Source organism: Trachinotus anak, unplaced genomic scaffold (genome assembly GCF_046630095.1).
Source record: "Trachinotus anak isolate AG129_WGS33_773 ecotype Australia unplaced genomic scaffold, CSIRO_AGI_Tana_v1 ptg000012l, whole genome shotgun sequence".
NCBI classification, from domain to species: Eukaryota; Metazoa; Chordata; class Actinopteri; order Carangiformes; family Carangidae; genus Trachinotus; species Trachinotus anak.
Genome location: NW_027273863.1, coordinates 19911038 through 19924430, shown reverse-complemented (window position 1 = coordinate 19924430; position 13393 = coordinate 19911038).

Here is a 13393-nt window from a genome sequence, read left to right as displayed (position 1 = left end):
TATCAGCACCGTGTTCATTATGCAACCCACCTCAACCATGGACGCCAGAGTACCTCCAATCAAACCACATGATCAGAGTTTCCACCTCATGGCAACGCTCCCATCCTCGCGCTCCATTCCTCTTCGCCACCACTAGTGTCTAGGCTCCGGGGGAAGGGTCCTCTAATCGAGGGACCTCAATACCATGGATCACTTCCATGGTGATCCACTTCCTGCTGGGGTATAAGCACCAAACTCCCTGCTCACAATAAACTTCATTTTACTAAATTTCTCACTCTCATTAGTCCCACCTGATTGAAATGACCTATGGGCTTGTTTTTTACTGGAGGACAGTCTCACAATAACGAATTACAAATTAGAGAAATTATTAAATAAGAGAAACACAGAGATACTAAAATTAATAGAATTTTTAAATAGCCTTTCTGTAATTACAGGGCTAATCTCACTTGTTAAATATGCTTTTGTGTTTCAACACTTTTTAAAATGGTTTTACTTTTCTGTTGCGTAACCTTGTAAACCAGTGGGAAAGTTTTCTTAAAAAAAACTTGTGTGAAAATGGAGCATTAACGCAGAGTAATGTAAATAGGTTTCCAGTGAATAATAGTAGTGCTTTATGATACCCTCATTTCAGTATGGAATGAGGGTATCATAAAGTCCATCATTAACCTCTCCTGTGTTCACTGGGGCAATAATAAAGTTACCAATTAGAGAAATGAAAACTGCCATTTTAACACTCTCAACAAAATAACGTTTTGTGATGCACTATTTCTTTTCCACAGTGGATAGTTTTAACATGCTGAGGTGGACAGGACTGGTTTTAGTTAAATTCTAAAGAACCAGAGAAACAACCCACTCAAGTATAATACACAGCATCACAGGAGCCAAGTGAGGCCTGTAAAATGATTCACAGCCATGATGCAGTGCTTGTGCCGACTGCAAACAGCCACTTCAAAGATTGTACATACAGTAGTAATGTTGTTCGATTCATGCTGCTCGCCTCAAAGAATGTATGAGAAAGGCATCTTTTGTTTTTGTTTTTGCGTATTGTTCCAGGACATTTGCCTTTGCTGTTTTTAATGAGCACATTTAATAGCTAATTGGGAGATTAGCCTCCTTGCCTGAAGGCTGGAAATTGTGTCCCCTACTGTGCTGTTTGCTGTTCAAATACAAAGCTCAGACAGTCATGCCTCTCAGCTTTGGTCTGAACTCATTCTTCGTTCTATCAGTCTGCGGGGAAATGAATCTTGATCCGAAGCTACAGGAATTAACTGGATAATACAGCATTTGCACACAGAGACGAGGTTGCCTTTGTCAGGAGCATTTGATGGTGGAAAAAGTTTGTCTCCGTCTGTTCCACCACAGCTATCTCTGAATGCCACCGACTCTCGGGCTGTTCAGCCTTCAAAGTGATTGACTGACTGATGGATCTGCAGCATCAATAAATAATGACAGATTTGAATGTACATTCAGACAAATGTCATTATGAGAATAATGAATGATATAGCAAAACAGAGGGAGCACTTTGAACCATAGACTCATGTAGAAAAACAAAGCTGTCAAAACCCAAATCTATGAACGGAAGCAGAACATTGATTGAAATAGTGATTATTGATCAAGATAGTGCCATGAGAGAGGCAGCCTGTTACAACAGCTCCTGGGTTTTTAATTGTTTTTATTGTGTTATTGAGCTGTTTTTATATCCATTATTCATTATTTAATTAATTTCTTCTATAGTTCTATATAGTTGGACTTGGAATACCATTCACTGAGACTGTCTTCTTGGAAAAAATGGTCGCCTGTGCAGCAGGTTATTATGACCCATAGCTACATTTTGTTGCTAGGAAACATCCAGTCATCATATTAATTATGACAGGAGCAAAGGGAAAAGTGCAGTGACGTAGTTTATTAACCAACAAAGTCCACGTCAGGAGGAGGTTGGGGTGGATGGATGGGTCAACAAAACGCAGGAATATGAAGGTCAATTATCTATGACTGTTCGATAAATTAAACCACATTATTATTGTAACCATGACAGCAAAGATCCTTGTACTTTATTTCAACCCAAATCACTATCTCTTCCTGAACCTAACCAAGCCATGACTTTTATTATAATAACCGTAGTGATGAAGGTAGGTACGCTGCTCTTGATACCGTCTGCATGTTTATTATTGAAACTACGACAACTGATGTTACACGCACCTGCCGCTGCAGGGACACTATTTCAGGAGAGACTGCTATGGGTCGTATCAGAGGGTTGATAGAAACAACCTGTGTGGTTGTTCAGGTTGGAGAACTGGTTGAGGTTGGAGGACTGGTTGCATTCACTGTGACTCCCAAGCTTTTTCAGTATCTATCTTTTTTTATTTTTCTCACTTTGTGTTGTTGGGGGTCACGCTGAGTAAAGGCCATCTGTGTTCGTATACTTTTCCTCACTGGATCAATAATGTCTGTCTCAGTACATTTTACCTCATGACTGTGCACCACTCCAGACCATTGAGATACATGTACTGTATGCTTTTTAATGCAGTTTCACAGTTCTCTAACAAACTAAACCTGCTCATGCATTACACTTCAATTTTTAGCTTTTTCGTTTGGACTCGGCCTTCAGTTAAAGGGAATCAGCTTAGACAGCAACGTGCTTCCAACTTCCAGCACTTTTTGAGATGAGCTGGAACACCGACTGTGACCCAGACCATACTGATAAACTCTGTTGGTCAACCTTACTAATGCTCCTGGAGAAAATTCCTGCAGCCAGGTTCCACATATTAATCGCATGCTGTATGAGTTGAATGAGAAGGTGGACACATTTTTATTTTTATTTTATTTTTTTTGCCATGAAGTGTAACTCATGTTTACAATGTCTGATCCAAACTTGTCCAAGGAAAGATTCTAATTATGGCAAATTAAGTTAAGAAATCATGGTTATGGTTAATTTCAACTGCAGGTCTGTGATTTGACACAAACTTTGGTCTCCTGCATAAAAGTCACATGTGAGACTCACCAGTCCACCACCCCCCAGCTCCACACTCTTATTTTTCCACCAGAAAGAGCAGATTTCATGTACTGGCACTGAATACTGGTCCTGGACTGAAATCCTCAGATGCAGAATCGTTCTTGGATAATGGCTTGATTTTAGACACCCCCGTGGGTAAAGACTGGGAAGACTGCCATCCAGCATTTTTCACAATGTAAATGGAGCAAACCACAACTGATTCTACTCCTTGAATATCTCATCCCATTGGACGATTTGAACTTTTAACTTACCAGAGAACTGTATGACACGTAGACATGTAGAGAGACAGATCTGATTTACTGAAGATGCTGTTTGCATCCCTGCTGTACTTAAATGGATCTTAAAGAGATCTCCATCTCAGTGGTATTACCTGATTAAATAAAGGTTAAAGTAATCAATGAAAGCTAGGCTGAGGTAGCATTTTATTTGATTGATTGAGTCAGCAGCGAAGACACAAGCAGCTAGCTTTAAGATGAGATAAAGCTGCTCTACCCTGTTACAATTCACTGTATGTAACTGCAGATTTTAGGGAATATAAATGTTGGTATCCACAAAATGACTTGGGTTGGATTCTCAGAATTAGCTCAGCACTGTAAAATCTGAGACATTTTAATATTTCAGAGAGAAATGTCACCACATGTACTCACGACGGCGCACAGTGCTCAGCTTGTTGAAAATAAGACAATACGGTATTCTTCTCACGTCAACGAGGCCAGCCAAGACATTCCTCTCTCCTCGCATCCAATATTCCCCCATGGCTGACACACAGAGCGACTCTCGCCACATCTCCTATCAAAGCTTCCTGTGGTGCCAACCCTCCCTGAGACTTGTGGCTTATGGGATTTGTGGTCCTTCATCACAGCTGGGCTCTCCCTCTGAGCTCCACTTAACCTCCACGTCTGGGAATCTCATTGAGGCGGCACTGACACTGGGGAGACTGGAGGAGGTGTGTGTGTGTGTGTGTGTGTGTGTGTGTGTGTGTGTGTGTGTCCACCTATATAAGGCTGTGACTGTGCACCTGTATCTATTGTTCTTGAAAATATACAATGGAGTTGTTGACTGATTTCACAGTCCCAAGACTCATGTAAACATATTCAACACAAAGAGTGTAGAGCTCAGTGGGCAGAATATATGTGAATCACATCTGTTTACACCAGCGTTGAGAGACATAAGTCTTCCCTTAAAATTTCATCTCTATAAATTTTGATTTCAACTGACAAATTTTTAATGGAAACGTAATGCTACCTCCACATTTCTCTGCTTTAACTGCTTGAACTGACAATTGTTTGAAGCAAAATTTTTACACAGATCAACTGAGAAGTGGATCATAGTGCATGAGTCTTTTCAGAAGCTTCTCTTCATGTTTCCGTAATGTTTTGATGCCTCTTCATTTGCAATGACTCAAGGTTACCACTGAAATCAACTGTAACTGCTGTGTTTCTTGAAGGATTTATGGTCATGTTTCAGGCATCAGTATGTTTAAGATAAAGTGTGACAGTTTCCCGACATCGAAACTGAGGGCTATGTGCAACAACTTCTCTAACTTTCCATAAATTATAATTTAAGAAGAACATCTGTTTCATGCAGTGACTTGCCGAGACTGCTCCTATAAAAAACTGAGATGAGATTAGCCCTGTAATTGCAGAAAGGCTATTTAAATTTTCTTAATTTTAGTATATCACGTGTGTTTCTCTTATTTGTAATTTGTTATTTTGAGACTGTGCTCTTGTAAACAAGCCTGTAGGTCGTTTGTGAAGCAGGTTATTACAACCCATCGTTATGTTCCATTGCTAGGTGACATCTAGTGGCTGTAGTAATTATGAGAGGCGTAAAGAGAAAAGTGAGACGATGTACTTTATAGAGCGACAAAGTCCATGTCAGGAGAAAGTTGGGGTGGATGGACAGGTTAACAATATGGCTATACACTATATGGCTTTTCACAATGCCCCCTCGAGTTTGGCTGTTCTTAACAGGTACAAAATATTTCACCTTAAACATGGGTGGATGACGCCTCATACATTAAGACACTCTTGCATTTTGGAGACTATAAGGAGCACCTGTGCAAAAGACTTAGTTTTGGTTAAATATTGAAAGTCATAACTGATTTGAAGCCCAAGTTGGGATGTCAACCTCGGACAGTCAAAGTTGTGTTTTGTAAAGGTTTGTTTTTTAACTGCTGCTTAAGAACCACACTATCTCATTGATTAATTAAAAAATACCAGTAAACATAATCTTGGCACAATTATATTCTCTGCAAAACATATTAACCAGTACAAATTGGTTGTACAGACAATGGTTGCAGAGAAATGGTTGAAACAGAAAAAGTTGTTTATCTCTATTGCCTGCATCTTGGTATGAAATTGGGATCTCAGTTTTAATACAAATCTTAATATGATATTTGCTGCCTCTCGTAGCTGCTGTCTGCAAAATGCTCGCTGGGTTCGATTCCCTCTGGACACTGCAACATGCTAGATGTCAGCCTCTGTGGTAATCCTCGTAAGCCACTTGAAGAAAGGAAAGAAAAAAAAAAGTGGTGGCCGAATTTACTAAGATGGGAATAAAAAAGAAGGAAAAAATCCAACCAAATTTGCAGCTACATGTCTTTTCCTCAGCAGCAGCATTAAGCAGCAGACTGCTATCTTTGGAGACACATGCCAGTCTAATGGCAGCGGTACAGGGACTCATTTTAAAACTACCACAGACCCCAGTTGCTCCCACAAATGAGGCAGCTTGTCGGGCCAGCAGGGCACATGGGGAGCACAATGGCAGCTGATTGGTTGTACTTACTGCCTCAGTACTTTGGGCTGAATATGGAGAGCCTGTGCAAAGTGGCTCTGAAGATAAAATGAAAATTAGTTGCCCACTTAGCCAGCTGTACAATTTCACTAAATCACAAATCAAGTGCAGGTATTGTGGTTTTGACAGTAATTGTGAGATCTCCACATACAGGACAGGCCATTATGTTCTGCCTAACTCTGGTTCCTAAATCAGGTGGTGCCTATCTGTCATCCACGAGCACGATGGAGCGATGGGAGGATGCTGGCATCACTTGTCAGGGAGTGTCAGCTTCAACCTTTTCACTATTTATACAGTAATGCTGTAATTTACATCTCCTTGTGCCATGTGCTGCTTCTGCCTGGTATATGCTGCTCAGCAAAATAAAAAAATATCACAAAAAATGCATTTTATAAGTTTTTGACAGCTTTTGCTTTTTGGTTTTGTTAAAGTATTCATATTATGCATTTCTAATTTCACATTATACTACACTATCGATTGCACATCCATTTCATGTACTATAAAATTATCTGTACTTATTGTATCATTTTTGCCTGGGAATACCAGGAAATTGTACTATTGTACGTACATTTATGCATTGTTCTTGGGAGTCGTAGTACCTACATAGCTCTCTAATTTAATTTAATTTTATATTCATAATTTTTTTTTCTAATTATCCTTATCCTGTTCCTACTGACCCCCCTGGTCTGTTTTTTTTTTTTTTTTTACTCTGCTGCTGTAACACCTAATTTCCCTTGGGAAAAAATGTTGAGTGGCATTTAATAAAATCTGACTTTTTGCAAAAATGTCCACGAACAGGCCACTTGCTGTTGTTTGACCTGGGCTCTTTTTTTTTTTTTTTTCTTTTTTCAGTTTTTCAAATTTTCAATTGTGTTTGATGTTTAAATGGCTTCCAGAACCATAATCATAACAAAGTGTATTCAATTGCTGTGCATGTTACAACTTGTTTTTGTTTGTCAAACAGGCACCTTCCAGCCATCTTCAGTCATCAATCTTTATAAATATAAATTATAAAGTTATGAAATGCTCGACATACAGATGCTCCTCCCTGGTTCGCGGGGACACATGGCTGAGAAGTTTGCCAAAGTTTGCTCGTACTGTAGCTGGCTTGAATAATTTATATTCCTTGCTCTGTGTCTGTATGTGGGCGTGGAACAGCTGTGATGAGACGAGCCCGGGCCTCAAGTGACAGAGCCTGCAGACTGTGTGCACAGTTTTCACCCACGCCCCCTCATGGCTTTTCATCCCCTGAACAAACTAAAAAAAAAAAAAAAAAAAAATGTCCACTAGAACAAGTCACATAGACTGCCACTGAGCATCCTGATCTTTTTGCACTTTTTTTTTCATCAATATGCCATCCTTTTGTTCAGTTGAGCCTCAACTCCTCCCATCATGAATAAGTGGGGTGTTTTTTTTTCCTTATGTGCCTAAATCTAATTCTGACATTGGGTTGAATAAGAATAATGAATCTTCACCATATGCAGAAAGAGAGAGAGGCCTCTCAGGTCTTTTCCCTCTTTCATCCCTTTTGGTGTCCTATGATGTAAATAATTTTCATCTTCAGCCATTTTTTTAAAAATCAAAAATACCCTAATATCTAAAGGGATCAGATCAGTTAGTAATCTTTTCATTCAAATTTTATGTCAAATTCGCAAAAGGTTTTCAGAAAATTAAACTTCTCTTCAGTGCTATTGAAGAACTAGAATATGCTTAATGATACAGCTGCATGGTTAAATGTAAAATGAAAGGCATTTCCATTAGCCTCATCTGCACTTTGGTGCTAATTGGAAATTGGAAGTGTCCCCACAATGTATTGTTGAGTTTTCACCCCAGAGGCTTGAGTGTAGACAGTGAACGCACCTATTGGGAAAGCCAGTGTAAACAAACGCACACAGCTTTGGGGGCTTGAGGGCTTCTGTCCCGGTCATGAAGTCTTAACCAGTGAGGGATTCAGCTAACTTTTTCTCTGCCTAGAGAAAATGTTTTCATGGTTGCAGGACAGCATTCCTTTCATTTCTGAAGTTAACTTAATTTTAAAAAAAAATGTGGCTACAATTAGAATTAGAGGAAAACCAATTATAAAGTTAAAATTGGAACAGAAATTATTAAATGAAAGATTAAATATGATATTTAAAATGTTGATATGTTTGTCATAAGGCCCTGGTACAATGAATTCCATATTCACAATGACTACAACTTTACTTTTCATTTATTGTATTTTGTTATTCTTTACATCTTTGTTGCAAGCATGTATAATAATTTCCAGTAAGACATCACCCTGTGAGCTGTGCAACATCTGACCCAGTGGGCACCTTCACCACAAGCCACAGAGGAAGTGGGACAATATACTTCAGAAATAATAAGGAGGTCATCACAGTGATGGCTTTTATTGGCCGTGGCAATGTTGAAGTAGCGAGGGTAGAGGACACAGACACCTTTTTTTCTCTCTGTGCTTTAAAGCCCACTCATTACTGATTACTGATTTTGTCCCATATCTGAAAAATGGTCTTTGACTTGAACACAAATCAATTTTTTTTTGTCAGTGACACAAAAAGTGATAGAAGGATTTATTATTTCATTTTTTTTTATGTTAGAGCACTCCCAGTAAACTTATATATTCAGACACAGATCAAGAGAGCAACTTCTGATCAACATATCTGATGAAGTAAACTATCTTGATTTCAAAATGTCTCTTCTGAAAAAACTTCTGATTTGTTTTATCTTATCAGTAAAGCAGCCTGATGTAATGAACTTATTCAGACTACAAACCATAAAGTGAAGATATTATCATTATTTCAGATCAGAGCCACTTCAAAGTAAAAAAAAAAATCAGTTCATATCACAGTCATGAGTCTGTGGTGAAGTAACTTTTGTAGCTTTGGTAATGTAGTCCATTTTAGCACTAGGACAAAGACATTCATTTTAACCAATCAGCAATACAAATGGTGTTATGAGCTTCCACTAATATGCTACCATAAAACTAATATGCTCATAATTTCATAAAGTCGCTTCACATGGAGGATACAAGACACAGTATATATTCTCTGCATTAAAGGTTAATCTGTTTTGATCGAGGCGCTGCCGACTTCCAACTGTGGGAATTTGGCAAAGAGTCTGTTGACTGCAAGAAAACTATGAGTGTAAAGCACTGGCAAGAGGCCGATGGGAATTAAATTTTACAGGCCACATTCAAGGCGTTTAACTGTTCAAGGTGTTTAACTGAGGTACACTTCTTCTCCCCAAGGATAAAAAACGCCATCACATTCCTTTTGCTGTTTTAACTGTTGGATTTTAATGGCAGACAAAAACAGTCAGCAGTGTTAGCGTAGCATCACTTCTGGAATATGCTGCCTTGTGTTTACAAGGCCACTGTGAGTTCCTCTGTTATATTCATGATTTTGTCCCAATGATATGTAATTTACACAAATATACTCAAACAGTTGTTACCAGGGTAACAATATCAAAAGTAAGGGCAGGCCTTTTTATGTGTGGAGAGAAAATTTAATGAAATATTATTGAATCATTAAATTAAAAAATAAAATTCCTTTTTTCCAAGGACTTATTTGTTTGTCGTTTTCTAATGGGATGAGGAGGCTTCCACTCATGACCTCAGTTTTTTTTAATATCCTGGCTTTGGCCACACACTGATGTTAGTGGAGCTTCCTGACCATTGGACCAACTGCTCAATGAAAAAACCAACAACCCTGCCAGTAATGGACAACCACAGACTCTATATAACGATGAACGTAGCTTCCATGACGACACCCACAGGTTTCTGAAGACCGGTTTTCAAGCTGTGAGCTGAAAACAAAGAGTTGGGGTGTGTGTGTGTGTGTGTGGAGCTGAGACGTGATGAATGTCAGTTCAATAACTGTGGCAACCAGACACGCCCATTAGCATCGTTAGCACAGCTGGGCCTCTTGCTCAAAGGTTAAGGCAAGTCCAATCCATTTGCAGGCCAATTAACAAGCAAAGCTTAAAAGCAGGTATGATGAGTGCAGACACAAGCATCTGCTAATTATTACCCACATAAATAAAATAATACTAGAATTATACTAACCTCAAAAAAAAACAGGAGCACAGACTTCCTAACCAATTAACTGTGCAGGAAGCCAAATTATTTGTCTGATATGTGCATGAAAAGTCCTCCAAAAGGCCAAAACACCACAAACACAGCCGAGAGGACACGTTCACTGGTGACGCCTAACAGACAGCTAGCAGCTCGATGCAGAGCAGCTAGTTAATTATGATCCACCCACTTTTTATTGACCAAATTGGCCATATCCACCATTATGTATAAATTTAAGCCTTAATACATTTTTAAATAGGTGAGTTATTTAAAAATAAATCTCTGTACAGTTTTCATGAAGTGGGAAATCAGCTATAGAGATTTTTTTGGGGCCGGACTCAAGTGGCCATTCGAGGAACTGGAGTTTTTGTGGCACTTCCTTGTTGGCTTCATTTTTCAGCCCCTGAGGTTGCCACTTGTGAACAACCAGCTCCACCTCTTCCCGCTGTTACACCATCCACTTTTATTTATCTATGCTCTGCTGGAGGATACACTGCTCTGCTAAGGTTCTTTGTCATGTTTTGTAGTCAGCTGTGACAGGAGTGAAAGGTACAAACAAGCTGAATAAACCCAGAACCCTAAAAAATGCTCAAATAAATAATTTTTGCAAATTTTGTACTTTAGATATGTTTTCAATTTGATACGATCATGATGCATAAGGTCTGTGCATGTTTTCAGTCTTTGTCATGCATCATCATCCTCTCCTGATTTGTCTTCTTCCTGCTCTGTGCGCCCTCTAATGAAGCAGAAATGACAAAACAGCAATCTATCAAACTGGATAGGTACTGTAGTTTTAGCACATCCTGTGTCATAATAATTTCCTGTGCCATATAAACCCAGCGCTCACGCAGGCGACATGCTGCACTAAAGTGCTGGACAAACCACCAACTCCACATCAATATTCTCAGTGGGTATCCTCCTTCAAAACGCCATATTCTCGCAAATTGCATAAACAAATTGTGATTGACCGCGGCGGGGGCATCAGTTTAGACAACCAATCAAAACAACTCTACATGAAGTCAAACCCGCCTGGCTGAATTCTCTCACACACGCACACACGCGAGCTGCTGCAATGCATGAGCAGACATTTAAATAGCATGTCTGCCACTGTGCCCCTTCTCTGCTGTAATGGCATGGTGAAAGGACCTTGTAATATTTTTGAGGTTGAACACTGAGCTCCCTGGTGCACTACGGCTGGGTGGTTTCCATAGTGTCCTCGAGCTCGGAAGCCCACAGTCTTTTTTTTTTTTTTTTTTTTTTTTTTTTTTTTTTTTGCTGCAAAGCCACAGAAAATTGCTGAAAATGAAAAATGAAATAGGTGGGTTTTGTATGTGTGTGGGGAGCATTTAAAGAGTGGGTGAGCGGCCTCATGGGAACAGAGTAGGTGAGGAGAATCGAGCCTTCAGGAAGCAGCAGGCCATGTGACCCCTCCACCCCCCAGTGGATTCTCCCTTTTGGAAGCTTCAGTGCTTCCAAATGAAGAGACAAGAACTTGGAAAAAAAAAAAACAGCCTGACACTCCATTTAGACTTGGACACGTTTATTCAGTGGATAAAGAATATTAGTTACAGAGAATCCTGAAGCTTGAAGCTTTCATGGTCCCATTTGGTTCCAAGTAACCAAGACCTTATTTATAAGGGAGGTCAGACTGAGTCCTGTTTCAGGTTTGGTCTGTTGCTGCAGGTGCTGAGTTAGGGGTTAATCGTGCTGCTGGCGGTGCTGCGGTCCTTTTTTCAATCCAGATCTGTTTAGATCGACATTTAGGATCAGTATCATCAAGTCTACTTTGAATCGGGTCTGACTGTCATTAGTTGACTTTCAGATAAGGTCTTTTTTATTCTGAGTTATAGTTAAGACAGTTTCTTGATCCAAAAGTGAAGATTTAATATCTAATTGTATATATTCTATTATTCTTTTATTTATAATTTAAAGTATTTGCCATTTGATTCACCTATTTTGGTGTTCAAGTTCACTCAAATGGTTAAAATCAGTGTACAGCACCTTTTTTACTTCAAAAATCACCTTTTTATCAAAAGCTTTCAATGATCTCTTATGGGTGTTTGTAATATCCTTAATGTGGAAATTAATAATATTCCATTTTTTTATGATTGACTCTGGGCTTTGAAAAACTTTGTCAGCTGAAAATCTGTGGATATACAATTATACGGAAAAAGATTTTGCTATTTGAAGAATTTAAATGTGATTTTCTACCTGTGCCACAAGTCAGACGCTTGTACATCCTGACTGGTTTGTACTTGAAATATTAGCTGGACTAACAAGCTAAAAAAAAAATTCACTGTAAGACTGCAATTCTTCAGTGTTCATGATATTAACTCATACAAACCACTGAGCCAGAAAATGATAAATTTGGACGTATTCAAGTTTATGAGCTTGATGTTAATGTTTTGTTTTTATGCATCTACATCACAAATCAGAGGCAAATGTAGATAATCACTGATATATGCTTTCTCTGGTATTAGTGTCCCATTATTACAGGCGGTCTGGATGAAGACTGTTCTCTTGGCAGCTGATGAGCAGATTCGGGCTGAAGATAAATCTCAGTGACAAACCTGACAATCAATCAGGACTCATAACCCCCTGCTGACACACTGTCCAATTACCCGGTAATATCCACAGTACCTGTGTGTAAGTGTCTCTGTGTGTCTCAAAGTAACTAAGAAGAAGGCTGTGAGTGATGGATAAGGCTGCAGGAACGACATACATGTGGGAAGTATGTGCGTACGCATGTGTAGTGTGAGCGTCTCTGTCTATGTGTAGGCGCATCTGTGATGGACCAAGCTATCCCTGGAATGACATTCTCTTGTTTGTGTGTGTGTGTGTGTGTGTGTGTGTGTGTACATCTCTGTGAGTGCATGATGGATCAACCTATCTCCACAGAGGCAGGATGACAGAGAGGAGCTGAAGATGGTGAAAATGGGAGAATGTTCTGATGCTGTGACCAGAGTTCAGATGTGTTGCGGCTCCTGAAATAGGAGAGTTGAGGAGAGGGAAAAAAAAGAAAAACACTAAAGAAGACTGTTTCATCTCATGTCTCATGGAGGTTTACCTTCATTATACCCTCTTTTAGAATCTGCAGATAGTGAGTGTCACAAGCCAGTTTCCTTCACACAGGTCAAGCACAAAATTATTCAAACAAATCAAATGCCATCCCACAAATCGAGTAGAAACAGGTGCAGCGCATACACTTAGACATGTAGATGAAATAAAGTCAATAAATTAAAGTGAAAAAAAGGTAAAAAATCGTTTGCTCCAATAAGCGCTACAGGTCATCCAAATGATACCAACAAATGTGATTCATTGTAAAAAAAAAAACAAAAACAAAAGGCAACTATATATATATATATATATATCCTAAATAATACAGAGGGTCTACTGTTGGGGGGATGTTCTATTCTCTGAGAATCTGTCGATTTGTTTTATTTGCCCAAATCAAATTCAGATTTCACTTAACTTAAAAATGTAAACTTTAAGGTCCAGTGTTTTACACCTTTGCT